Source organism: Lissotriton helveticus, chromosome 7 (genome assembly GCF_964261635.1).
Source record: "Lissotriton helveticus chromosome 7, aLisHel1.1, whole genome shotgun sequence".
Taxonomy (NCBI): Eukaryota; Metazoa; Chordata; class Amphibia; order Caudata; family Salamandridae; genus Lissotriton; species Lissotriton helveticus.
In genome coordinates this window covers 1639918287-1639943991 of record NC_136068.1, presented here as the reverse complement: position 1 = coordinate 1639943991, position 25705 = coordinate 1639918287, and positions in this window count along the sequence as shown.

Sequence of the window (25705 nt, the reverse complement as noted above, 5' to 3'; positions counted from 1 at the left end):
GGGGAGGACAGTTCCACCGTGCTTGTCCTAAGGACCTAAAAGCGCTCCAGCATGGAGAACAGCTATAACAAAAGAAAGCGCTCCTGCGCTGGAATGTAAGGTACCTGGTAGCGCTGTGGCACTAGGAGAAGTGCCGGCTCCAGCGGGAGCGGAATGAAGGCCGGAGGGCAGATGAACGTCGGCGCTCATCAGCGCTTGCAGGACAAGTGGGCACGATGACGAAAGTGCAGGCTCCAGCTGACGGAACACCAAGGAAAGCCGTAGGAGAAGCGTCCCCGGCTCGAGCAGCCACCAGCTCGGAGTGTTCGCAAGACGCGAACCTGAAACGAAAAGAATCCAAAGCGCCGACCCGGTGGGAATCGCTGGTCTTAAGCGATTCCCCTGGAAGCACTGCAGGGCAACAGAGAGGCTAGCGAGAAACTAGACCTGGACTCTGCTTCCGCCCGGAAGTGAGGGTCTTGGTCTCCTGTATCGAGCAGCGGAACCCTCCCGGGATCGGCAATTGCCGAACATGACAGTACCCCCCACTTAAACAGATCCCCTCACCCACAACCCAGAGATCAGAGAGGAGAGGCAGGTCGGGGGCAAAGAGGGTGACTCAGATGGAAAGCACGGAACAACCTGGGAGCATGTCGCACATGAGACAGGGGTTCCCAGGATCGCTCATCAGGACCATACCCCTTCCAGTCCACCAGGTAGTAGAGCCTCCCCCTGGTACGATGAGCACCCAGGATGGCCCTGACCTCGTACTCCACATGGCCCTCAAACTGCACTGGAGCAGGGGGAACGGCAGTGGTGCATTCAGGATGGACAGAACGCAGAAGGGAAACGTGAAAGACCGGATGGATCTTCATGTGTGGAGGCAGAGAGAGTCTCATGGCCACCGGATTGACCACCTTCTCAATGACGAACGGACCCACATAGCGAGGCAGTAGTTTCTTGGAGCCGAACACGTTAAGGTGTTTCATGGAGAGCCATACCCTGTCACCTGCGTTATAGTCCGGTTCCTTCTGCCTATGAGCGTCGGCATGCACCTTGTAGGACTCTTTAACCTTGGCCAACTCAAACGTGGCTTGCTGCCAGAGGGCGCAGAGAGTTCCATGGTAGGCCCGCACCGTGGGCAAGGGGCTGGGCAGTGGTTCCTCCCAAGCAGTGGTACGGGGATGCCGTCCCTCGAGCCAGAAAAGAGGAGACATGCCGATGGCGGAATGCCTATTGTTGTTGTATGCATTATCCGCCAACCATAGCACATCAGCCCATTCCCGTTCGACAGCAAGCAACAAACAGCGGAGGTACTGCTCCATGGTGTGGTTGGTCCTCTCTGCCTGTCCATCCATTTGGGGGTGGTATGCGGAAGATAGACGCGCATCCATATCCAGAGCTCTGCATACTTCCTTCCAGAAGCGGGACACGAATTGCGACCCTCGGTCCGTTATCACCGCCGATGGGATACCGTGGAGGCGGACTACTTCCTGCATGAAGACCAGAGCCAGTTCAGTTGCCGTGGGTAGTTTCTTTAGTGGTACGAAATGAGCCATTTTAGTGAGATGATCCACAATGGTGAGAACAGTGGTTTATCCGTTTTTGGTGATAGGAAGTTCCACTACAAAATCCATAGTTATGGTGTGCCACGGGAATGGAGGGACAGGAATGGGACGTAACAGTCCATTATGCGGTTCAGATCTGTTTTCGCCTTGGAGGCAGATGGCACAAGAAGTCATGTGCTTCTTAGCGTCCGTGTCCATCGTGGGCCACCAGAAGTGTCTTTGTAGTAGATCGAGTGTCTTGTGGTATCCAGGGTGGACTGAGAGAACATGATCATGGCACATGTGCAGTGCTTGTTGTTGTCTGGCCACCGTTGGCAAGTAGTATTTGTCGTCTTTATACAGGAAACCATTGGTATATGTTACCCCTTGAAGTCCATCGGCTAGAACGGTTGAACAGGTTTGGTGTACATCCTTTTGTAATTGAGCCAGGAACCTGGATGATACAATAGCCCCTTGGAAATGATGTCCTGGAATAACAGGAACGGGCTCGGTGGAAGGGTTTGCATCGACAGTTTCTTCCAATCGTGAAAGGGTGTCTGCCTTGGCGTTCTCCTTTCCGGGTCGGAACATAATCGTAAAGTTGTACTCATTGAAGAACAGGGTCCAACGAAGCTGTCTGGTTGTCAAGGCACGTGCTGAGTGTAGGAACTGCCGATTCCTATGGTCGGTGTATATGATTACTGAGTGGTTTGCGTCCTTCAGATAACTACGCCATTCTTCAAAGGCCATCTTGATCGCCAAGAGTTCCTTATCTGACACGGTGTAGTTCCGTTCCGCTGGTTGGAGCTTCTTGGAGTAGGCCACGGGATGAAGAAGACCTGTGCTAACGTCCCTTTGCGAAAGCAGGCCCCTAAAGCATCCTGGGAGGCATCCGCCTTGACTATGAAGGGCAACTCGGTGTCAGGATGTATCAGAACAGGGGCTGTGGTGAACCGTCTTTTCAGTTCTCGGAAGGCCTCTTCTGCTTTAGAATCCCAGCAAAAGGGCACTCCTTTACGTAGGAGACGAGTGATAGGTGTTACCATTCTGGAGAATCCTGTGATGAAACGACGGTAGTAGTTCGAAAACCCCAAGAATCTCTGAACATCATTCACTGATGTCAGAGTGGGCCATAGTAGAACCACCTCCACCTTTTTTTTGTCCATCTGTATCCCTGCAGGGGTGATGATATGACCCAGGAATTCGATTTCGGTCACGTGAAAGATGCTTTTCTCCAGCTTCACGTATAAACGATGTTTTCTCAGCTGCTGGAGGACAGCACGTACGTGGTGGACGTGCTCCGTGATGCATCTGGAATAGATCAGTATGTCGTCTTTGTAGATGATACAGAAGACATCGATGTACTCCCTTAATACCTCATCTATGAAGTACTGGAACGCTGCAGGGGCATTGCAGAGTCCGAAAGGCATGACTTGGTATTCGAAAAGATCGAATTTAGTCCGAAAAGCGGTCTTCCACTCGTCACACTTCCAGACTCTGACTAGATGGTAAGCGCCCCGTAGGTCCAGCTTCGTGTAGAGGGAGGCATTTTTCACCTGGTCTAACAGGCCGGAGATCAATGGTAACGGGTACCGGTTCTTCACCGTGAAGGTGTTCATAGCCCTGAAGTCGATGCAGGTCCTCAGATCTCCTTCCTTCTTAGACACGAAGAAAAGGGGAGAGGACACCGGGGACCTGGAATGGCATATGAACCCGTTGTTCAGATACTCATCTAGGTAAGAGCGTAGATGGTCGTTTTCCTTGTTCGTAAGGGAGTAGATACGGCTACAAGGGAGCGTTGAACCGGGTATCAAGTCTATCCGGCAGTCAAAGGACCGAAGAGGCGGCAGTGTATTGGCTCCCTTTTTATCAAATACATCCGCCAAGTCAGAGTACTCCTCTAGGACGTCTGCTTGCGTAACCAATCCCATGCCCAGCAAGGGCAATGACTGTGCCTGTACAGCACGAACACCAAAAGAGCCACCATCTGTGTAACAAGTAGTACTGCAATGGTATGAATCCAGGGTGATGACTCAGGACCTCCAATCAATCCGGGGATTGTGGTCAACCAACTAAGGCAGACCCAGTATGATTTTAAATTGTGGATCGAATCTTATGGTCTCGGTATGGTGATTCTCGAAGGACTTGACCATGTCTTCCCTTTTATATCGGATGAGACCGGAAGTCAAGTCTGTTCCGTCCACTGCCTTGACTGTTCCGGGTTTCGCTTTGGGCACTGTGGTCATTCCTAGGGCTTGTAGATACTGAGTGTCTATGAAGTTGCCTGTTGCTCCGGAATCCAGCAGAGCTGTTACCAGCCATGTTTTCCCTGTCCTGTTTCGCAAGGTTACCTCCACACCTACATGGTGACTGCCATCAAGGACCGCAGGGATCGCTGTTTTGCAAGTTGACAAACCCAGAGGATGGACCCCTGTGTCTACTGGGTTGTTTCGTTTCCCGACTGGTTCCCCTTGGTAACAGGCAACGCGAATGGCCTTCGGGTCCCTGTGCGTGTGGGTTTGACAGGGCATTCCCTAACGAAGTGTCCACTTTTGCCGCAATACAGACACTGGTTCTGTTTCCTCCTCTTTTCTCTTTCCTTGTTGGATAGAGGGCCTCGTACCCCGCCTATCTGCATTGGTTCAGAGGAGTCGCTAGGAATGGCTGCTTCTTCCCTGCCTTTCTCCGTGGTTTTCTCTCCGAACCACAGGAAGCGGGCGTCACTGCCTTTCCCTTTTTTGGTTCGTCTTTCTTGTATCCGGTAATTCAGTTTCACCACCAGATCAATGAACGGACCTATTTCGTCAGGAGGGTTAGGCATTTGGGATATCAGATCCTTGAGGTCATCCCGCAAATCCCTATAGAAAACAGATACTTTCTTTGAATCAGGCCAGTGTGCTTCGATGACAAGCCTACTGAAAGTAGTAATGTAATGTAGCAGGTCATTGTTGCCCTGCTTGAGACTGAGAAGTTTGTTGTCAGCAGCCTGTACGAATGTGTGTCGGGCGAACATCCGCCGCATAGTTTCTTTGAACACCGGTAAGTTGTAGAGCATCGGATCGTTATTTTCCACAAGGGCAATGGACCACTGGGCAGCATCTCCACCCATGTACGACAGTATAAACACAATTTTTGACGCGTCATCAGGAAAAGCTGGGGCCCTGGCCATGAAATGCAAATGGCACTGGTGGAAGAAGACGCTGTACTTGGTGCTATCCCCATAGAAGCGTTCAGGGGGTGCCAACTGCACCGGATGGGGCGTGATGACCTGAATAGCTGTGTCTTGAGTAGGGGTGGAGGAAGTGCCACCAAAAGTGAAGGTAGGAGGCCGTAACAACCCTTCTTGGACTCTGGGACTCGGGGTGGGTCCCCAAGGGCTGGTTGTCCCTGTCGCTACCTGACCCTGTAAGGCTGTTATGTCATGGCAAAGGCTAAGGTTCTCTGCCTGCATGTTAGCCAACAGGGCTGCTATATCGTGTAGGGAAACCTCTGGGTCGCCCATGTCGTCTGGGCGGAATATTTAACGTGGGCTTTGGATTATATCGGATACCGCACAAGGCTTACCTTTGCTTGTGAAGTGATTCCGCAGAGACGACAAGAGCCACCGCCCCTGTTCCCACTTAACCCCGTGCAGAATTGAAAGCCCGGCAGGGAGTAGATGGACCCAGGGAAGGGAGCCAAACAATAGGGGGGAAGGATGACAGGAGGCTTGTGGCTGTAGACACTTGATGAGGCAGTGGTCAACAGCTGGGGAGACAAGAGAGACCAGGTTAGAGGGTTCCCGCACCTCCCACGTCCTATTCCCACAATCCACTCATATACAGAAGACGACACCACTAGACCACTCACCAAGGCAAATGAAAACAGAAGAACTCCCAACCAAGAAGGCAATATAACATGAGCGCTCTTGCGCAGAACAGAGTTAATGCAACAGGTGGTTGTTAGGCTTGCACAACCAATCCCATGTCGTTGCGAGCATGTGTCTTAGAACAGATGGTATGCACCCATAGTTAGCGCACCAGCGCTATTGCAGTAGCCACACTCAGGTGTCTTTGCACTAGATGGCAAATGAAATGAGAAAAGCGCCCCAGCGCTATGAGCATAGGAAAGTACCCGCGCTCCTGCATGTTAGTGGCAAAGAATAAGGAGAAGACAGTACCCCTGTGCTTGTTTTAAGGACCTAAAAGCGCTCCAGCGCGGAGAACAGCTATAACAAAAGAAAGCGCTCCTGCGCTGGAATGTAAGGTACCTGGTAGCGCTGTGGCGCTAGGAGAAGTGTCGGCTCAGGCGGGAGTGGAATGAAGGCCGGAGGGCAGATGAACGTCGGCGCTCTTCAGCGCTTGCAGGACAAGTGGGCGCGATGACGAAAGTGCAGGCTCCGGCTGACGGAACACCAAGGAAAGCCGTAGGAGAAGCATCCCCGGCTCGAGCAGCCACCAGCTCGGAGTGTTCGCAAGACGCGAACCTGAAAAGAAAAGAATCCAAAGCGCCAAACCCGGCGGGAATTGCTGGTCTTAAGTGATTCCCCCGGAAGCACTGCAAGGCAACAGAGAGGCTAGCGAGAAACTAGACCTGGACTCTGCTTCCGCCCGGAAGTGAGGGTCTCGGTCTCCTGTATCGAACAGCGGAACCCTCCCGGGATCAGCAATTGCCGAACATGACAGTACCCCCCACTAAAACAGATCCCCTCACCCACAACCCAGAGATCAGAGAGGAGAGGCAGGTCGGGGGCAAAGAGGGTGACTCAGATGGAAAGCACGGAACAACCTGGGAGCATGTCGCACATGAGACAGGGGTTCCCAGGATCGCTCATCAGGACCATACCCCTTCCAGTCCACCAGGTAGTAGAGCCTCCCCCTGGTACGACGAGCACCCAGGATGGCCCTGACCTCGTACTCCACATGGCCCTCAAACTGCACTGGAGCGGGGGGAACGGCAGTGGTGCATTCAGGATGGACAGAACGCAGAAGGGAAACGTGAAAGACCGGATGGATCTTCATGTGTGGAGGCAGAGAGAGTCTCATGGCCACCGGATTGACCACCTTCTCAATGACGAACGGACCCACATAGCGAGGCAGTAGTTTCTTGGAGCCGAACACGTTAAGGTGTTTCATGGAGAGGCATACCCTGTCACCTGCGTTATAGTCCGGTTCCTTCTGCCTATGAGCGTCGGCATGCACCTTGTAGGACTCTTTAACCTTGGCCAACTCGAACCTGGCTTGCTGACAGAGAGCACAAAGCGTTCCATGGTAGGCCCGCACCGTGGGCAAGGGGCTGGGCAGTGGTTCCTCCCAAGCAGTGGTACGGGGATGCCGTCCCTCGAGCCAGAAAAAAGGAGACATGCCGATGGCGGAATGCCTATTGTTGTTGTATGCATACTCCGCCAACCATAGTACATCAGCCCATTCCCGTTCGAAAGCGAGCAACAAACAGCGGAGGTACTGCTCCATGGTGTGGTTGGTCCTCTCTGCCTGTCCATCCGTTTGGGGGTGGTATGCGGAAGATAGACGCGCATCCATATCCAGAGCTCTGCATACTTCTTTCCAGAAGCGGGACACGAATTGCGACCCTCGGTCCGTTATCACCGCCGATGGGATACCGTGGAGGCGGACTACTTCCTGCATGAAGACCAGAGCCAGTTCAGTTGCCGTGGGTAGTTTCTTTAGTGGTACGAAATGAGCCATTTTAGTGAGATGATCCACAATGGTGAGAACAGTGGTGTATCCGTTTTTGGTGATAGGAAGTTCCACTACAAAATCCATAGATATGGTGTGCCACGGGAATGGAGGGACAGGAATGGGACGTAACAGTCCAGTTGGCGGTTCAGATCTGTTTTTGCCTTGGAGGCAGATGGCACAAGAAGTCACGTGCTTCTTAGCGTCCGTGTCCATCGTGGGCCACCAGAAGTGTCTTTGTAGTAGATCGAGTGTCTTGTGGTATCCAGGGTGGACTGAGAGAACATGATCACGGCACATGTGCAGTGCTTGTTGTTGTCTGGCCACCGTTGGCAAGTAGTATTTGTCGTCTTTATACAGGAAACCATTGGTATACGTTACCCCTTGAAGTCCATCGGCTAGAACGGTTGAACAGGTTTGGTGTACATCCTTTTGTAATTGAGCCAGGAACCTGGATGATACAATAGCCCCTTGGAAATGGTGTCCTGGAATAACAGGAACGGGCTCGGTGGAAGGGTTTGCATCGACAGTTTCTTCCAATCGTGAAAGGGCGTCAGCCTTGGCGTTCTCCTTTCCGGGTCGGAACATAATCGTAAAGTTGTACTCATTGAAGAACAGGGTCCAACGAAGCTGTCTGGTTGTCAAGGCACGTGCTGAGCGTAGGAACTGCAGATTCCTATGGTCGGTGTATATGGTTACTGAGTGTTTTGCGTACTTCAGATAATGACGCCATTCTTCAAAGGCCATCTTGATCGCCAAGAGTTCCTTATCTGACACGGTGTAGTTCCGTTCCGCTGGTTGGAGCTTCTTGGAGTAGAAGGCCACGGGATGAAGAAGACCTGTGCTAGCTTCCCTTTGCGAAAGCAGGCCCCTAAAGCATCCCGGGAGGCATCCGCCTTGACTATGAAGGGCAACTCGGTGTCAGGATGTATCAGAACAGGGGCTGTGGTGAACCGTCTTGTCAGTTCTCGGAAGGCCTCTTCTGCTTTGGAATCCCAGCAAAAGGGCACTCCTTTATGTAGGAGACGAGTGAAAGGTGTTACCATTCTGGAGAATCCCGTGATGAAACGACGGTAGTAGTTCGAAAACCCCAAGAATCTCTGAACATCATTCACTGATGTCAGAGTGGGCCATAGTAGAACCACCTCCACCTTTTTGTTGTCCATCTGTATCCCTGCAGGGGTGATGATATGACCCAGGAATTCGATTTCGGTCACGTGAAAGACGCTTCTCTCCAGCTTCACGTATAAACGATGTTTTCTCAGCTGCTGGAGGACAGCACGTACGTGGTGGACTGTTAAAATCTGGATTGTGGCGTAAACATTATCGGCGCCATCTTGTCATTTTCAGATCCATACGTGCGCGTAAGCAGCAGCCATTTTTGCCATGGCCTCTCTGCCCACTCCCGATAGCCAGCGCGTCTCTACCCCCTCACTCTCTTGCCTCGCAAGCACCCCCCCCCCCCCCCCGCGCGCCCCAACAGCCCCCGGTCTCTCCTGCTTGGGCCATAAACGCACCTCCAGCGCGACCCTGTCTCCGAGCCACATCCCGTGCTGAACCCCCCCTCACTCTTTCATCTCATTCATAGAACAGGCCCTTTTGATAACCTCTTCCTCCCTACCCGATTGTCCGGCCTGATCCCAAGCCATCACCTAGCCCAACAGATACGGTTTATTGCCCCCTACAGTAGGACCTCGCCTCACATCAAAGGAGCGGGGATTAATCAATGCCTTCACACCCCTAGATCCGACCGATCGCCCGCATTCCTGTTCCCAGCGGAATGTCCAGCTGCACGATAGCCATCATGCTGAGATTTGGGTGGGGACCCCTACTGTAGATATGTGTGAGAACTGGCCTGAACCGGGGATTCCAAAGATGCCTTTTTCGTACTTCAAAGCAATACCACGGATGTCATAAATGTAATAAAGCCATAAACTTGTGTATAAGAGGCCAGGCCTCAGAGATGCGGTTAGAGCACCTCGAGAAGATACCCTGTTGTCTGATTTGACGTGTTCTGCTCCGTCGGAATAAACTCCTGTTTCCTGCCTTCCGTCTCCAGCGCCTGCCTCTTTGTTTGGTAATCTCGAATGGTATGAGAGGCGGCTAACGCCGGGCAAATACTGAAGGGTTCTTGGTCGAATTCGGCCCTACCTTTTCACAATTGGCGTCCCAAACGTGGGGCCCATCAGCGACACGTGGATCCAGTGGGAGAGGTCCCAACGACAGAGTGAACGACTGCAACGATCGGGAAGAGCTCCTGCCCGATAGACCCTCGTCTGGCAGCCGATCATCCGAACTTCACTGGTTCCGAGCAGACCTCTCTCGAGTGATCTACGGTCCTGACTGGGAACCATCAGGAGTGCCACAGCAATAACGGAGAATAGAGGACGATCGGGCGCTGGTAGCGGAAGACGAGAAACCGTCCATGCGGTCCGGGTAAGGTCGTGTAACACGACGAATTGCGAATTGATTGTTTGATTGTTTGAAAATACTAGTATTACTCATCTGATTGTTTCTGAGAGATTCTCTATTTGCAAACAAGCACAGAGTCGCAATACTCTGTTTAGTCTTTGCAGATAGTGAAGGGTAGGTAACGCAGGCCTTTGCCCCCGTTGTAACCCGTCGTGCCTGCTTCCCTCTCCATTTGATTGATTGTTATCCAAGCATTTACTGTTTTGGAATTGGTTCTCTTTGGATCATTCTCTATTTGCAAACAAGCACAGAGTCGCAATACTCTGTTTAGTCTTTGCAGATAGTGAAGGATAGGTAACGCAGGCTTTTGCCCCCGTTGTAATCCGTCGTGCCTATTTTTATCCCTCATTTGATTGATTGTTTATCCGAACATTGATCGTTCGGAATTGGTTCTCTTTGGGTTATTCTCTATTCACAAATAAGCACAGAGTCGCAATACTCTGTTTAGTCTTTGTGGATAGTGAAGGATAGGTAGTGCAGACTTTTGTCCCCTTTGTAACCCGTCATGCCTATCTTCGCCCCGTTTGTTGGTAGTTGGTTCAACCCGGACCGCTTATTAGAGGTAAACCATCCGGCTCCACTGGAGAGCACCCCTAATAAGGACATGTTTACTAAATATGGACTAGTCACCGTGGCTTATAGTAAGCTGTGGCATAAATACACGAGAAAGGATCAGGAAAATCAGTGGCCACTGATAGCATCCTTTGATAACGATAAAATAAACGCGCTGGGAACAGCCCTTTATAACAATAAGACAACACCCACTATGCTCGATAGCTTCGGCATGTGGCGCAAAGAAACAGAACAGCGGAAAAAGAGAAATGAGGTCAGGTTAGAAAAGGAATTACGCAAAGCAGCTCTCCTAGCCGCTAACAAATTGAAGGAAGAAATAAAAGAAAGAGAGGAAACCAAGCTAAAACAAGATTCCGAATCATCGGGCCAGTGTCCCGTCAGGACACCCTCTACACTTTACCCCGAGCTACCTTCGAAACAGCGAACAAACGATGATTTACTACTAGGTCCCCCGATCATCTACATGCCCTCTCCATATGCCCCTTCCCAACCCTTAACGCAGCACCCGCAACCCCCAATGACAGGCGAGAGTAGTACCGGAGCCTCGGTCCTCATGGCCTCTGCGCCGACCGAACCCCTCGCACTCAGCGCAGCGCGAGCAGTGACTTCAGATGATCCCGAAGCTGGGAGGAAAGACCCTGCGAGATCGAATAGATTAAGTAAGGATGAACGAGCTGGGATTGATAAGATTGTAAAGACACTGGTGGTGCGAAAGGAAAGTGAGGATTATGTAACGGATATGTACAATATATATGCCAATAGCCACAGGCGACACTTTGTTGTACGCCTTTGTTACCACACCCTTAATGCCTACGAGGACCGATACCAAGGAAAAGGCCCTGAAAACCTAACGACTCTGTACAGGAAAGTTGATGTCGGAGATGGGGGCGAGTGTGATGTGACGAACCTCTTCACGCGTACGCTTGAAGTTTTCCGCCACGGAACTGAAACCAGAGACTAACACCACGACTCCTGCAGCGACTGAAGCCAGAGTAGAAAAAATTGACACTATGATGCCCATAAAGGAGGCCGCTCCCTATTGGGTCCCCCCACGAGGACAGGGAACACACGACGATATTAACCACCAAGATGCGAGAGGGAGGGTAGTTTACAACTGGGTTTACCAACCATGGGATCGGCAAGACATCCTGACTTTCCGAAAGTCCTTGCCTGATCTGCGAAAGAACCCCACAGCCTTCTGTACAGAATTAGCCACCGCTTTGGGTTCGACGATTATGACCCTAGCGGATATCGATTTGTTTTTCGGGTTATGTCTGCCAGCTGATGTGTGGAAGCAAATCCGGAAAGTCGACCACCTTGAGCTGTTCGGACATACCTGGATACAACTCGGTGATGTAGACAAACAGCGAGAGCCGGGACAGAAACCTTTGAAAGCCATTCTAGACCTACCAGATAAGATCGTGCAGAAATTAAAAACCTTAGACCCAGAAAGGAAGGTGGACTAGTCGATAGTAACGGCCTGTCGCCAGAAACCCCAGGAAGACGTATCAGAATACTTCTCCCGGTTTGAAACGGTGTTCTCCGATTACAGCGGCCAGGACATGACCACTGCAACCGGACATCACTTGTTTGTCCAGAACTATGTGAAAGGCCTGACACCAGAAGTCTCGCAGAAACTACAGACTAGCGAGAGTAGTTGGGCGGCCTCCAAGCCCGCAGCTATCCTTCAGATGGCTCAATACTATGAGCGACAAAAGAACGAGAACGATCGAGCGACTGAGAAAAAGAAAAAGGACTTGAAAGAGAGGGTGATGATTGCTTAGTTGCAAGGGGTGACTATAGGAAGGGAACAGTATAGAGGGAACTACCAGTCGAATGCTCCTAGAAATCCACCCCCTAGAGACCGCACACCCGCACCCGGCGCTCCACGAACAGACCTCGATGAGAACCAGTGTGCGTTTTGCAAAGGATTTGGCCATTGGAAGTCTCAATGTCCAGCTCTGCAAGAAGCACTCAGAAATAAAGACACGAGAGACATAGCGGGCGGGCCGAGAAATAGAGGACAGGGACGAGGGCACACAAACGACACCAACAATGACAGGCCTGGCAGACCGAACACGTTTGACCGTCCCCGACAGAATCAGTGCCAACAGTCTGACTGCGACAATGCCCACGACTTTGCATAGGACTGCCAAGGGCAAGGAAGGGATCCAGTCGAGCTCTATGTTGACCAGCAAAGTCCTTATGTCACCGCTAAGGTCCTAGGTACGAAGTCTCCATTTCTGGTAGATACTGGTGCAACACGTAGTGCGTTGTCTAAACGATTGATTCCCAGGGCACCCTTGTCTGGCTCACATGTGACATCAATAGGTTTTGATGGAACGCCCTCCACTAATCCCTTGTCCACACCGATCTCGTTTAACTTGGACAATAACACCACTGACACGACGTTTTTGCTCTCCTCCAACACCCCCGACGCTATTATGGGACTTGACTTGTTGAAACATTTTCGAGCTACTATTAGGTGTTCACAAGACGGAGTTCGAGTCATTCTGTACGACAACCCAACGCTGCTCAGATCTTGACACACACAACGCATGTTTTCCATCACTGACGCTGACTTGTCCTTACTCGACACCCTACCTCTGTACCTATGGGCAAAGACTGACTCGGACGTAGGATGCATGATGATAGACCCTGTACACATAACTGTTCGACAGGACGCAGTGCTCCCAAAACTCCCACAGTATCGGATATCGCCCAAAGACGAGAAGGCATTGGTAAAATTCATCCAGTCCCTGGTAGACGCAGGAGTGGTAGAAGAAGTAGTTAGCAATGTTTGCAACAGCCCTATCCTACCCATTGTGAAGAAGCAGGGTGAGGGAGATGAAAAAGCGTACCGCTTCATCATCGACCTACGAGAAGTCAACAAAGTAGTCGTACCCCAGTACCCTGTGGTCTCAGACATCACCACCATTCTGACCCTGATTGCTTCCACTGCCACCACCTTCACGGTAATCGATCTCAAGAACGCATTTTTCTCCATCCCCATCCACTCAGACAGCCGCTACCTTTTCGGCTTCACTTTAAAATCCCGCTCATATAGATTTTGTAGAGCACCCCAGGGCTACACTGAAAGTCCAAGCATCTACAGCCAGGCCCTCAAGAGACAGCTGGATGCAGTCCAGTTACCGGATGGAGTGGTGTTGATACAGTACGTCGATGATATCCTTTTGGCGGCCGACACCACTCCACTTGCCGTCACAGCCACCATCCAACTCCTGCACTTTCTTGCGGAAAACGGCCACAAGGTCTCCAAGAAGAAGTTGCAATTCTGCCAACCTCAAGTCACTTACCTAGGCCACCTCTTGTCCGAAGATGGGAGAAAACTCACACCCGATCGAATTCAGGCTATTCTAGAGACCCCTATCCCTAGAGCCCCGAAGCAAGTCTGCTCTTTGGTAGGCCTCACCTCCTTCTGTCGACAATGGTTGCCAAATTTCAGCCTCATTGTGAAACCACTACTTTCCCTACTGGCTAAAGATGTCCCCTTCCCGCTCCCTTGGACCCCTGAATGCCAATCCTCCTTCAAGGAACTACGAGACGCCCTTTGTTCAGCTCCAGTCAAAGGAACCCCTGATTATACAAAACCCTTCTCTCTCTACACCCACGAAAGGGAGGGATGCGCTTTGTCTGTCCTGACCCAAACCATCGGCCCCAAACAACGACCATGTGCCTATTTCTCTGCCACTCTTGACCCTGTAGCGAGAGCTTTGCCTGCCTGCCTTCGAGCAGTAGCTGCTGCTGCTGTCTCTATCCGACAAAGTGAGGGGATCGTACTCTCGAATCCCCTCACTGTACTAGTGCCCCATGCTGTTGACACCCTCCTAAACCAGACCAAGACACAACACCTGACCAGCGCACGACTGACTGGGTACGAACTGACACTGCTCACACCTCACATCACGTTGAAACGATGCACCACACTGAACCCAGCCACCTTGTTGCCTCTGCCTGAGAATGATCCCGATGTGCCCCCTATACATGACTGTGTGACCCTCACGGACGAACAGACTAGGAGTAGAGTGGACCTTCGAGACACAGCTTTCCCAGATCCTGACGGAGAGCTATGGGTGGATGGCTCTTGCATCAAACTCACCGATGGCACCACCTCAGCTGCGAATGCAGTCACCACAGCCCGAACTGTAGTTGAGACCGCCCGCATCACACAGAAATCTGCACAGGCAGCAGAACTGATTGCCCTCACACGAGCTTGTATCCTAGCAGCAGGGACGACAGCAAACATTTACACGGACAGCCAGTATGCCTTCGGGGTGGTGCATCATTTTGGGCTCCTGTGGAAGAAAAGGGTTTTCCTGACCTCACACGGCACCCCCATCCTACACGGAGATCTAGTCTCCGCTCTGACTGAAGCAGTTCTCCTTCCCAAACGACTTGCTGTGATCAAATGTCAGGCACACAAAAGGGTGACAGATATCGTCGGACAGGGGAATGCACTGGCGGACATCACCGCCCGGACGACAGCAGCGAATAGGACGACAACACGCACATACGTGACCAGGTCACAAACAGAAAAATGGAAGGACGCTAGGGAGACCATTAGGGACATCCAGATAGCCAGTGCACCACACGAATTGACTGAATGGGCACGGGTGGGACTGAAGGACGATGAAGGCTGCTGGCGGACAAAAGACACGAACAAATGGTTGCTACCCAATTCATACTTGATCCCTATACTGACCATGGCTCACTCCCCTGCACACATAGGAGCAGCCCCTATGGCTGAACTTGTCTCCCCAGTGTGGCATAACGACAAAATTACAGACTCAGCCAAACGTCTTGTCCAGCAATGCCTAGTTTGTCTGCAACACAACCCTGGGAAAGGAACTGTCGTACCCCGAGGAGGATTTGGGGTCCCCAACCACCCATTTGAAGTCCTACAGATGGACTATATTCAGTTAGAGAGATGTCAAGGACTGAAGTATGTACTTGTTGTTGTATGCGCTTTTAGCAAATGGGTGGAAGCCTACCCGACGCGTGACAACACTGCCATTGCCACTGCAAAAGTACTACTGAAAGAGTTCTTCCCTCGCTACGGCCTTTGTCGTATTTTATAGAGTGACAATGGCCCCCATTTCGTAGCCGAGGTTATCCAGCTTATCCTGAAGGGGCTGGGGGTATGACAGAAATTCCACGCAGTTTTTCACCCCAATCAGCTGGACTGGTCGAGCGACACAACGCCACATTGAAACTAAAACTGGCAAAAATAGTGGCTACCACAGGACTAAAATGGCCAGACGCTCTTCCCCTGGCATTGCTGTCAATGCGTTCCACCCCCACCAAACACCACTTGACCCCTTACGAGGTCGTTTTCGGCCGGCCCATGAGTATCTGGTCTGCACCCAAACCGACATCTATTCACGACGTCCCGTACGTCCTAATGTCTGACTATCTGTATAACCTAACTAAAACACTGTCTGTTATTCATCATCAGGTGCTGCAGGCCATCCCCGATGCTTCTAGGGGCCCCGGACATACCATCCAGCCTGGAGATTTCGTCCTAATTCGGAACTTCCAGCGGGAGAAGAGTCTGGAACCCCGCTGGACGGGCCCCTGGAAAGTCCTGATCACCACCCGAACAGCTCTTCGAGTGGAGGGGAAGCGAAATTGGCTGCATGCACATCATTGCAAGAAAATCTCTCCGACCCTGACGTCGACCGAAGACGTGACCACCCAAGAAGAGCTCCTGAACAAAGACCGACCATCCCTGAGCTGCTACCCTGAGACAGAGGCACTCGAATTGGCGAAATTCCCTGATCCCACTGTGCCATCCAGAGAAGGGTATAACCTGCGACGAAAGAAGGGAGCTTCGGCTAAGCAGACCACTGACTAAGTTACAATTCTCAGACTGGTGGCCTAACACTACTAAGGCTGCCAGGAGAGAAGCCCAACGAAGTTTGTGGTTCTGCCCACTACCGAGCACCTTGAAGATGATGGAAGCGCCCGATACGAAGATGATGGAAGCAACCGGACATCTGAAGACCCACTACAGAAACCCGAAAACTGACAGATTGCACAGCTCAAAGACTATTGCTCTTCTTATCGCTCTTCTCTTTTGCCTCCTCCTCATGACTACCTTCTGGATCGTGGAAGAGAACGCACCGGCTCATAAGACATTTCTGACGACTGCACAGCCTACCACCATGAAAGAACACTACCTGGTCTCTCTTTCACCTCAAATCCAAGAAAGGCGTAAGGAGTTCTGGAACAACTCCTTCGTACAGTTGCTGCACCCACACAACCTTGCTGCCAATGCCACGAATTGCTGGATCTGTGGGTTGATACCACATGCCACCGGACATTCCATCCCCTTCATCCCTTCACCTTTCTCTGTTCATGGTTCCTGCCTTGCTTGGCTGATCCTCTTGCAAGAGAGCTACAGAGACAATGCCACTTCCAGCGGAACTATGTCGCACTTTTATCATGGGGTCTGGCTGAACAAAACCGGAAGAACTGCTGCTCCCTTCTGCCCTCTATCCTCCAATACTTCTGTTTACATGGACATCCCCGCCAAAGAAAGGGTGGAGATGCAAGTATTCAACAATCCAGCCAGACCCACCTTCTCCTACCTCCGGAAACGAACGGCTGCCACCCTGACTGTGGCCCTATCTGTCGTCAATGTCTCGGGCCTTGTATGCATCACAGGCCATGGGACACAACTGGTGGGCCACAGCGCTTGCCGCATCACCAGAACTTTGGACTCAACCGACCCACCCTCTTTTGTCACCTCTCCAAACATGTACTTCGTCTGTGGTACAAAAGCCTACACCTGGCTCCCAAAGGGCTGGGGAGGTACCTGCTACATTGCCTTCATCCTTCCTCCGACCTATGTGGCTCTGGCAAACCATCACCGACAAAAACGAGCAAAGGAAATTGAGCAGGCCGACTCCACTGGAGCACAATTCTTGGATGCAATAAAGGGACTTGTTCCACTTTGGGGTCCGATGGCGAACAGTCGTGCCATTCAGCATTTGTCCCAGGCAGTCGAAACAACGATGAACATTACAGCTGGTATCCTCACAAACAATACAGCCGAGCTTCAGGCGGTCCGTCTGGTGGCTCTTCAAAACTGCCTTGTTCTAGATGTGGTTCTGGCGGACCTTGGAGGAGCATGCCGTATCATCGGGTCCAGCTGTTGTACCTACATACCAGACAATTCGCCCTCAGTCTACAAAGCCATTGAACACCTCCACAGACTCTCCTCAGAAGTTCATCAGGAACAAGACGGATGGTCACTTGGGAGTTGGTTCTGGAGTGCTGTAAAAGACTGGGGATGGAGGTTGCTCATGATCGTACTGATACCAATCGTCGTAATATGTGGACTCTGCCTGGGTAGTCAATGCTTGCCGCCTCTGTGCTCACTGTTTGCTAACTGTATTTGCCCTAAGACTCCGAACTTCGAAGCTGAACGTATGAAAGCTTTGTATGATATCGAAATACGTAATATAATGGGGATAGACATAAATTGACAAGCTGGCTAGATATGTTGAAAAGGGAGGACTGTTAAAATCTGGATTGTGGCGTAAACATTATCGGCGCCATCTTGTCCTTTTCAGATCCATACGTGCGCGTAAGCAGCAGCCATTTTTGCCATGGCCTCTCTGCCCACTCCCGATAGCCAGCGCGTCTCTCCCCCCTCACTCTCTTGCCTCGCAAGCACCCCCCCCGTGCGCCCCGACAGCCCCCGGTCTCTCCTGCTTGGGCCATAAACGCACCTCCAGCGCGACCCTGTCTCCGAGCCACATCCCGTGCTGAACTCCCCTCACTCTTTCATCTCATTCATAGAACAGGCCCTTTTGATAACCTCTTCCTCCCTACCCGATTGTCCGGCCTGATCCCAAGCCATCACCTAGCCCAACAGATACGGTTTATTGCCCCCTACAGTAGGACCTCGCCTCACATCAAAGGAGCGGGGATTAATCAATGCCTTCACACCCCTAGATCCGACCGATCGCCCGCATTCCTGTTCCCAGCGGAATGTCCAGCTGCGCGATAGCCATCATGCTGAGATTTGGGTGGGGACCCCTACTGTAGATATGTGTGAGAACGGGCCTGAACCGGGGATTCCAAAGATGCCTTTTTCGTACTTCAAAGCAATACCACGGATGTCATAAATGTATTAAAGCCATAAACTTGTGTATAAGAGGCCAGGCCTCAGAGACGCGGTTAGAGCACCTCGAGAAGATACCCTGTTGTCTGATATGACGTGTTCTGCTCCGTCGGAATAAACTCCTGTTTCCTGCCTTCCGTCTCCAGCGCCTGCCTCTTTGTTTGGTAATCTCGAATGGTATGAGAGGCGGCTAACGCCGGGCAAATGCTGAAGGGTTCTTGGTCGAATTCGGCCCTACCTTTTCACAGGACGTGCTCCGTGATGCTTCTGGAATAGATCAGTATGTCGTCTATGTAGATGATACAGAAGACATCGATGTACTCCCTTAATACCTCATCTATGAAGCACTGGAACGCTGCGGGGGCATTGCAGAGTCCGAAAGGCATGACTTGGTATTCGAAAAGACCGAATTTAGTCCGAAAAGCGGTCTTCCACTCGTCACCCTTCCGGACTCTGACTAGATGGTAAGCGCCCCGTAGGTCCAGCTTCGTGTAGAGGGAAGCATTTTTCACCTGGTCTAACAGGCCGGAGATCAATGGTAACGGGTACCGGTTCTTCACCGTGATGGTGTTCATAGCCCTGAAGTCGATGCAGGTCCTCAGATCTCCTTCCTTCTTAGACACGAAGAAAAGGGGAGAGGACACCGGGGACCTGGAATGGCGTATGAACCCGTTGTTCAGATACTCATCTAAGAGCGTAGATGGTCGTTTTCCGTGTTCGTAAGGGAGTAGATACAGCTAAAAAGGAGCGTTGAACCGGGTATCAAGTCTATCCGGCAGTCAAAGGACCGATGAGGCGGCAGTGTATTGACTCCCTTTTTATCAAATACATCCGCCAAGTCAGAGTACTCCTCTGGGACGTCTGCTTGCGTAACCAATCCCATGCACAGCAAGGGCAATGTGCCTGTACAGCACAAACACTAAAAGAGCCACCATCTGTGTAACAAGTAGTACTGCAATGGTATGAATCCAGGGTGATGACTCAGGACCTCCAATCGATCCGGGGATTGTGGTGAACCAACCAAGGCAGACCCAGTATGATTTTAAATTGTGGAGCGTCAATCACATCGAATCTTATGGTCTCGGTATGGTGATTCTCGAAGGACTTGACCATGTCTTCCGTTTGATATCGGATGAGACCGGAAGTCAAGTCCGTTCCGTCCACTGCCTTGACTGTTCCGGGTTTCGCTTTGGGCACTGTGGTCATTCCTAGGGCTTGTAGATACTGAGTGTCTATGAAGTTGCCTGTTGCTCCGGAATCCAGCAGAGCTGTTACCAGCCATGTTGTTCCTGTCCTGTTTCACAAGGTTACCTCCACACTCACATGGTGACTGCCATCAAGGACCGCAGGGACCGCTGTTTTGCAAGTTGACAAACCCAGAGGATGGACCCCTGTGTCTACTGGGTTGTTTCGTTTCCCGGCTGGTTCCCCTTGGTAACAGGCAACGCAAATGGCCTTTGGGTCCCTGTGCATGTGGGTTTGACGGGGCATTCCCTAACGAAGTGTCCACTTTTGCTGCAATACAGACACTGTTTCTGTTTCATACTCTTTTCTCTTTCCTTGTTGGATAGAGGGCCTCGTACCCCACCTATCTACATTGGTTCAGAGGAGTCGCTAGGAATGGCTGCTTCTTCCCTGCCTTTCTCCGTGGTTTTCTCTCCGAACCACAGGAAGCGGGCGTCACTGCCTTTCCTTTTTTCGGTTCGTCTTTCTTGTATCCGGTAATTCAGTTTCACCACCAGATCAATGAACGGACCTATTTCGTCAGTAGGGTTAGGCATTTGGGATATCAGATCCTTGAGGTCATCCCGCAAACCCCTATAGAAAACAGATACTTTCTTTGAATCAGGCCAGTGTGCTTCGATGACAAGCCTACTGAAAGTAGTAATGTAATGAAGCAGGTCATTGTTGCCCTGCTTGAGACTGAGAAGTTCGTTGTCAGCAGCCTGTACGAATGTGTGTCGGGCGAACATCCGCCGCATAGTTTCTTAGAACACCGGTAAGTTGTAGAGCATCGGATCGTCATTTTCCACAAGGGCAATGGACCACTGGGCAGCATCTCCACCCATGTACGACAGTATAAACACGATTTTTGACGCGTCATCAGGAAAAGCTGGGGCCCTGGCCATGAAATGCAAATGGCACTGGTGGAAGAAGACGCTGTACTTGGTGCTATCCCCATAGAAGCGTTCAGGGGGTGCCAACTGCACCGGATGGGGCGTGATGACCTGAATAGCTGTGTCTTGAGTAGGGGTGGAGGATGTGCCACCAAAAGTGAAGGTAGGAGGCCGTAACAACCCTTCTTGTTGGACTCTGGGACTCGGGATGGGTCCCCAAGGGCTGGTTGTCCCTGTCGCTACCTGACCCTGTAAGGCCCTTATGTCATTACGAAGACTAAGGTTCTCTGCCTGCATGTTAGCCAACAGGGCTGCTATATCCTGTAGGGAAACCTCTGGGTCACCCATGTCGTCTGGGCGGAAAATTTAACGTGGGCTTTGGATTATATCGGATACCCCACAAGGCTTACCTTTGCTTGTGAAGTGGTTCCGCAGAGACGACAAGAGCCACCGCCCCTGTTCCCACCTAACCCCGTGCAGAATTGAAAGCCCGGCAGGGAGTAGATGGACCCAGAGAAGGGAGCCAAACAATAGGGGGGAAGGATGACAGAAGGCTTGTGGCTGTGACACTTGATGAGGCAGTGGTCAACAGCTGGGGAGACAAGAGAGACCAGGTTAGAGGGTTCCCGCACCTCCCACGTCCTATTCCCACAATCCACTCATATACAGAAGACCACACTACTAGACCACTCACCAAGGCAAATGAAAACAGAAGAACTCCCAACCAAGAAGGCAATATAACATGAGCGCTCCTGCGCAGAACAGAGTTAATGCAACAGGTGGTTGTTAGGCTTGCACAACCAATCCCATGTCGTTGCGAGCATGTGTCTTAGAACAGATGGTATGCACCCATAGTTAGCGCACCAGCGCTATTGCAGTAGCCAAACTCAGGTGTCTTTGCACTAGATGGCAAATGAAATGAGAAAATCGCCCCAGCGCTATGAGCATAGGAAAGTACCCGCGCTCCTGCACGCTAGTGGCAAAGAATAAGGGGAAGACAGTACCCCTGTGCTTGTTTTAAGGACCTAAAAGCGCTCCAGCGCGGAGAACAGCTATAACAAAAGAAAGCGCTCTTGCGCTGGAATGTAAGGTACCTGGTAGCGCTGTGGCGCTAGGAGAAGTGTCGGCTCAGGCGGGAGCAGAATGAAGGCCGGAGGGCAGATGAAAGTCGGCGCTCGTCAGCGCTTGCAGGACAAGTGGGCACGATGACGAAAGTGCAGGCTCCGGCTGACGGAACACCAAGGAAAGCCGTAGGAGAAGCGTCCCCGGCTCGAGCAGCCACCAGCTCGGAGTGTTCGCAAGACGCGAACCTGAAACGAAAAGAATCCAAAGCGCCAACCCGGCGGGAATCGCTGGTCTTAAGCGATTCCCCCGGGAGCACTGCAGGGCAACAGAGAGGCTAGCGAGAAACTAGACCTGGACTCTGCCTCCGCCCGGAAGTGAGGTTCTCGGTCTCCTGTATCGAGCAGCGGAACCCTACCGGGATCGGCAATTGCCGAACATGACAGTACCCCCCACTAAAACAGATCCCCTCACCCACAACCCAGAGATCAGAGAGGAGAGGCAGGTCGGGGGCAAAGAGGGTGACTCAGATGGAAAGCACGGAACAACCTGGGAGCATGTCGCACATGAGACAGGGGTTCCCAGGATCGCTCATCAGGACCATACCCCTTCCAGTCCACCAGGTACGACGAGCACCCAGGATGGCCCTGACCTCGTACTCCACATGGCCCTCAAACTGCACTGGAGCGGGGGGAACGGCAGTGGTGCATTCATGATGGACAGAACGCAGAAGGGAAACGTGAAAGACCGGATGGCTCTTCATGTGTGGAGGCAGAGAGAGTCTCATGGCCACCGGATTGACCACCTTCTCAATGACGAACGGACCCACATAGCAAGGCAGTAGTTTCTTGGAGCCGAAAACGTTAAGGTGTTTCATGGAGAGCCATACCCTGTCACCTGCGTTATAGTCCGGTTCCTTCTGCCTATGAGCGTCGGCATGCACCTTGTAGGACTCTTTAACCTTGGCCAACTCGAACCTGGCTTGCTGCCGGAGGGCGCAAAGCGTTCCATGGTAGGCCCGCACCGTGGGCAAGGGGCTGGGCAGTGGTTCCTCCCAAGCAGTGGTACGGGGATGCCGTCCCTCGAGGCAGAAAAAAGGAGACATGCCGATGGCGGAATGCCTATTGTTGTTGTATGCATACTCCGCCAACCATAGCACATCAGCCCATTCCCGTTCGACAGCGAGCAACAAACAGCGGAGGTACTGCTCCATGGTGTGGTTGGTCCTCACTGCCTGTCCATCCGTTTGGGGGTGGTATGCGGAAGATAGACGCGCATCCATATCCAGAGCTCTGCATACTTCCTTCCAGAAGCGGGACACGAATTGCGACCCTCGGTCCGTTATCACCGCCGATGGGATACCGTGGAGGCGGACTACTTCCTGCATGAAGACCAGAGCCAGTTCAGTTGCCGTGGGTAGTTTCTTTAGTGGTACGAAATGAGCCATTTTAGTGAGATGATCCACAATCCAGGGTGGACTGAGAGAACATGATCATGGCACATGTGCAGTGCTTGTTGTTGTCTGGCCACCGTTGGCAAGTAGTATTTGTCGTCTTTATACAGGAAACCATTGGTATACGTTACCCCTTGAAGTCCATCGGCTAGAACGGTTGAACAGGTTTGGTGTACATCCTTTTGTAATTGAGCCAGGAACCTGGATGATACAATAGCCCCTTGGAAATGATGTCCTGGAATAACAGGAACGGGCTCGGTGGAAGGGTTTGCATCGACAGTTTCTTCCAATCGTGAAAGGGCGTCTGCCTTGGCGTTCTCCTTTCCGGGTCGGAACATAATCGTAAAGTTGTACTCATTGAAAAACAGGGTCCAACAAAGCTGTCTGGTTGTCAAGGCACGTGCTGAGCGTAGGAACTGCAGATTCCTATGGTCGGTGTATATGGTTACTGAGTGTTTTGCGTCCTTCAGATAATGACGCCATTCTTCAAAGGCCATCTTGATCGCCAAGAGTTCCTTATCTGACACGGTGTAGTTCCGTTCCGCTGGTTGGAGCTTCTTGGAGTAGAAGGCCACGGGATGAAGAAGACCTGTGCTAGCGTCCCTTTGCGAAAGCAGGCCCCTAAACCATCCCGGAAGGCATCCGCCTTGACTATGAAGGGCAACTCGGTGTCAGGATGTATCAGAACAGGGGCTGTGGTGAACCGTCTTTTCAGTTCTCGGAAGGCCTCTTCTGCTTTGGAATCCCAGCAAAAGGGCACTCCTTTACGTAGGAGACGAGTGATAGGTGTTACCATTCTGGAGAATCCCGTGATGAAACGACGGTAGTAGTTAAAAAACCCCAAGAATCTCTGAACATCATTCACTGATGTCAGAGTGGGCCATAGTAGAACCACCTCCACCTTTTTGTTGTCCATCTGTATCCCTGCAGGGGTGATGATATGACCCAGGAATTCGATCTCGGTCACGTGAAAGACGCTTTTCTCCAGCTTCACGTATAAACGATGTTTTCTCAGCTGCTGGAGGACAGCACGTACGTGGTGGATGCTTCTGGAATAGATCAGTATGTCGTCTATGTAGATGATACAGAAGACATCGATGTACTCCCTTAATACCTCATCTATGAAGTACTGGGACGCTGCGGGGGCATTGCAGAGTCCGAAAGGCATGACTTGGTATTCAAAAAGACCGAATTTAGTCCGAAAAGCGGTCTTCCACTCGTCACCCTTCCGGACTCTGACTAGATGGTAAGCGCCCCGTAGGTCCAGCTTCGTGTAGAGGGAGGCATTTTTCACCTGGTCTAACAGGCCGGAGATCAATGGTAACGGGTACCGGTTCTTCACCGTGATGGTGTTCATAGCCCTGAATTCGATGCAGGTCCTCAGATCTCCTTCCTTCTTAGACACGAAGAAAAGGGGAGAGGACACCGGGGACCTGGAATGGCGTATGAACCCGTTGTTCAGATACTCATCTAGGTAAGAGCGTAGATGGTCGTTTTCCTTGTTCGTAAGGGAGTAGATACGGCTACAAAGGAGCGTTGAACCGGGTATCAAGTCTATCCGGCAGTCAAAGGACCGATGAGGCGGCAGTGTATTGGCTCCCTTTTTATCAAATACATCCGCCAAGTCAGAGTACTCCTCTGGGACGTCTGCTTGCGTAACCAATCCCATGCCCAGCAAGGGCAATGACTGTGCCTGTACAGCACGAACACCAAAAGAGCCACCATCTGTGTAACAAGTAGTACTGCAATGGTATGAATCCAGGGTGATGACTCGGGACCTCCAATCGATCCGGGGATTGTGGTCAACCAACCAAGGCAGACCCAGTATGATTTTAAATTGTGGAGCGTCAATCACATCGAATCTTATGGTCTCGGTATGGTGATTCTCGAAGGACTTGACCATGTCTTCCGTTTGATATCGGATGAGACCGGAAGTCAAGTCCGTTCCGTCCACTGCCTTGACTGTTCCGGGTTTCGCTTTGGGCACTGTGGTCATTCCCAGGGCTTGTAGATACTGAGTGTCTATGAAGTTGCCTGTTGCTCCGGAATCCAGCAGAGCTGTTACCAGCCATGTTTTCCCTGTCCTGTTTCGCAAGGTTACCTCCACACCCACATGGTGACTGCCATCAAGGACCGCAGGGATCGCTGTTTTGCAAGTTGACAAACCCAGAAGATGGACCCCTGTGTCTACTGGGTTGTTTCATTTCCCGACTGGTTCCCCTTGGTAACAGGCAACGCGAATGGCCTTCGGGTCCCTGTGCGTGTGGGTTTGACGGGGCATTCCCTAACGAAGTGTCCACTTTTGCCGCAATACAGACACTGGTTCTGTTTCCTCCTCTTTTCTCTTTCCTTGTTGGATAGAGGGCCTCGTACCCCGCCTATCTGCATTGGTTCAGAGGAGTCGCTAGGAATGGCTGCTTCTTCCCTGCCTTTCTCCGTGGTTTTCTCTCCGAATGACAGGAAGCGGGCGTCACTGCTTTTCCCTTTTTCGGTTTGTCTTTCTTGTATCCGGTAATTCAGTTTCACCACCAGATCAATGAACGGACCTATTTCGTCAGGAGGGTTAGGCATTTGGGATATCAGATCCTTGAGGTCATCCCCCAAACCCCTATAGAAAACAGATACTTTCTTTGAATCAGGCCAGTGTGCTTCGATGACAAGCCTACTGAAAGTAG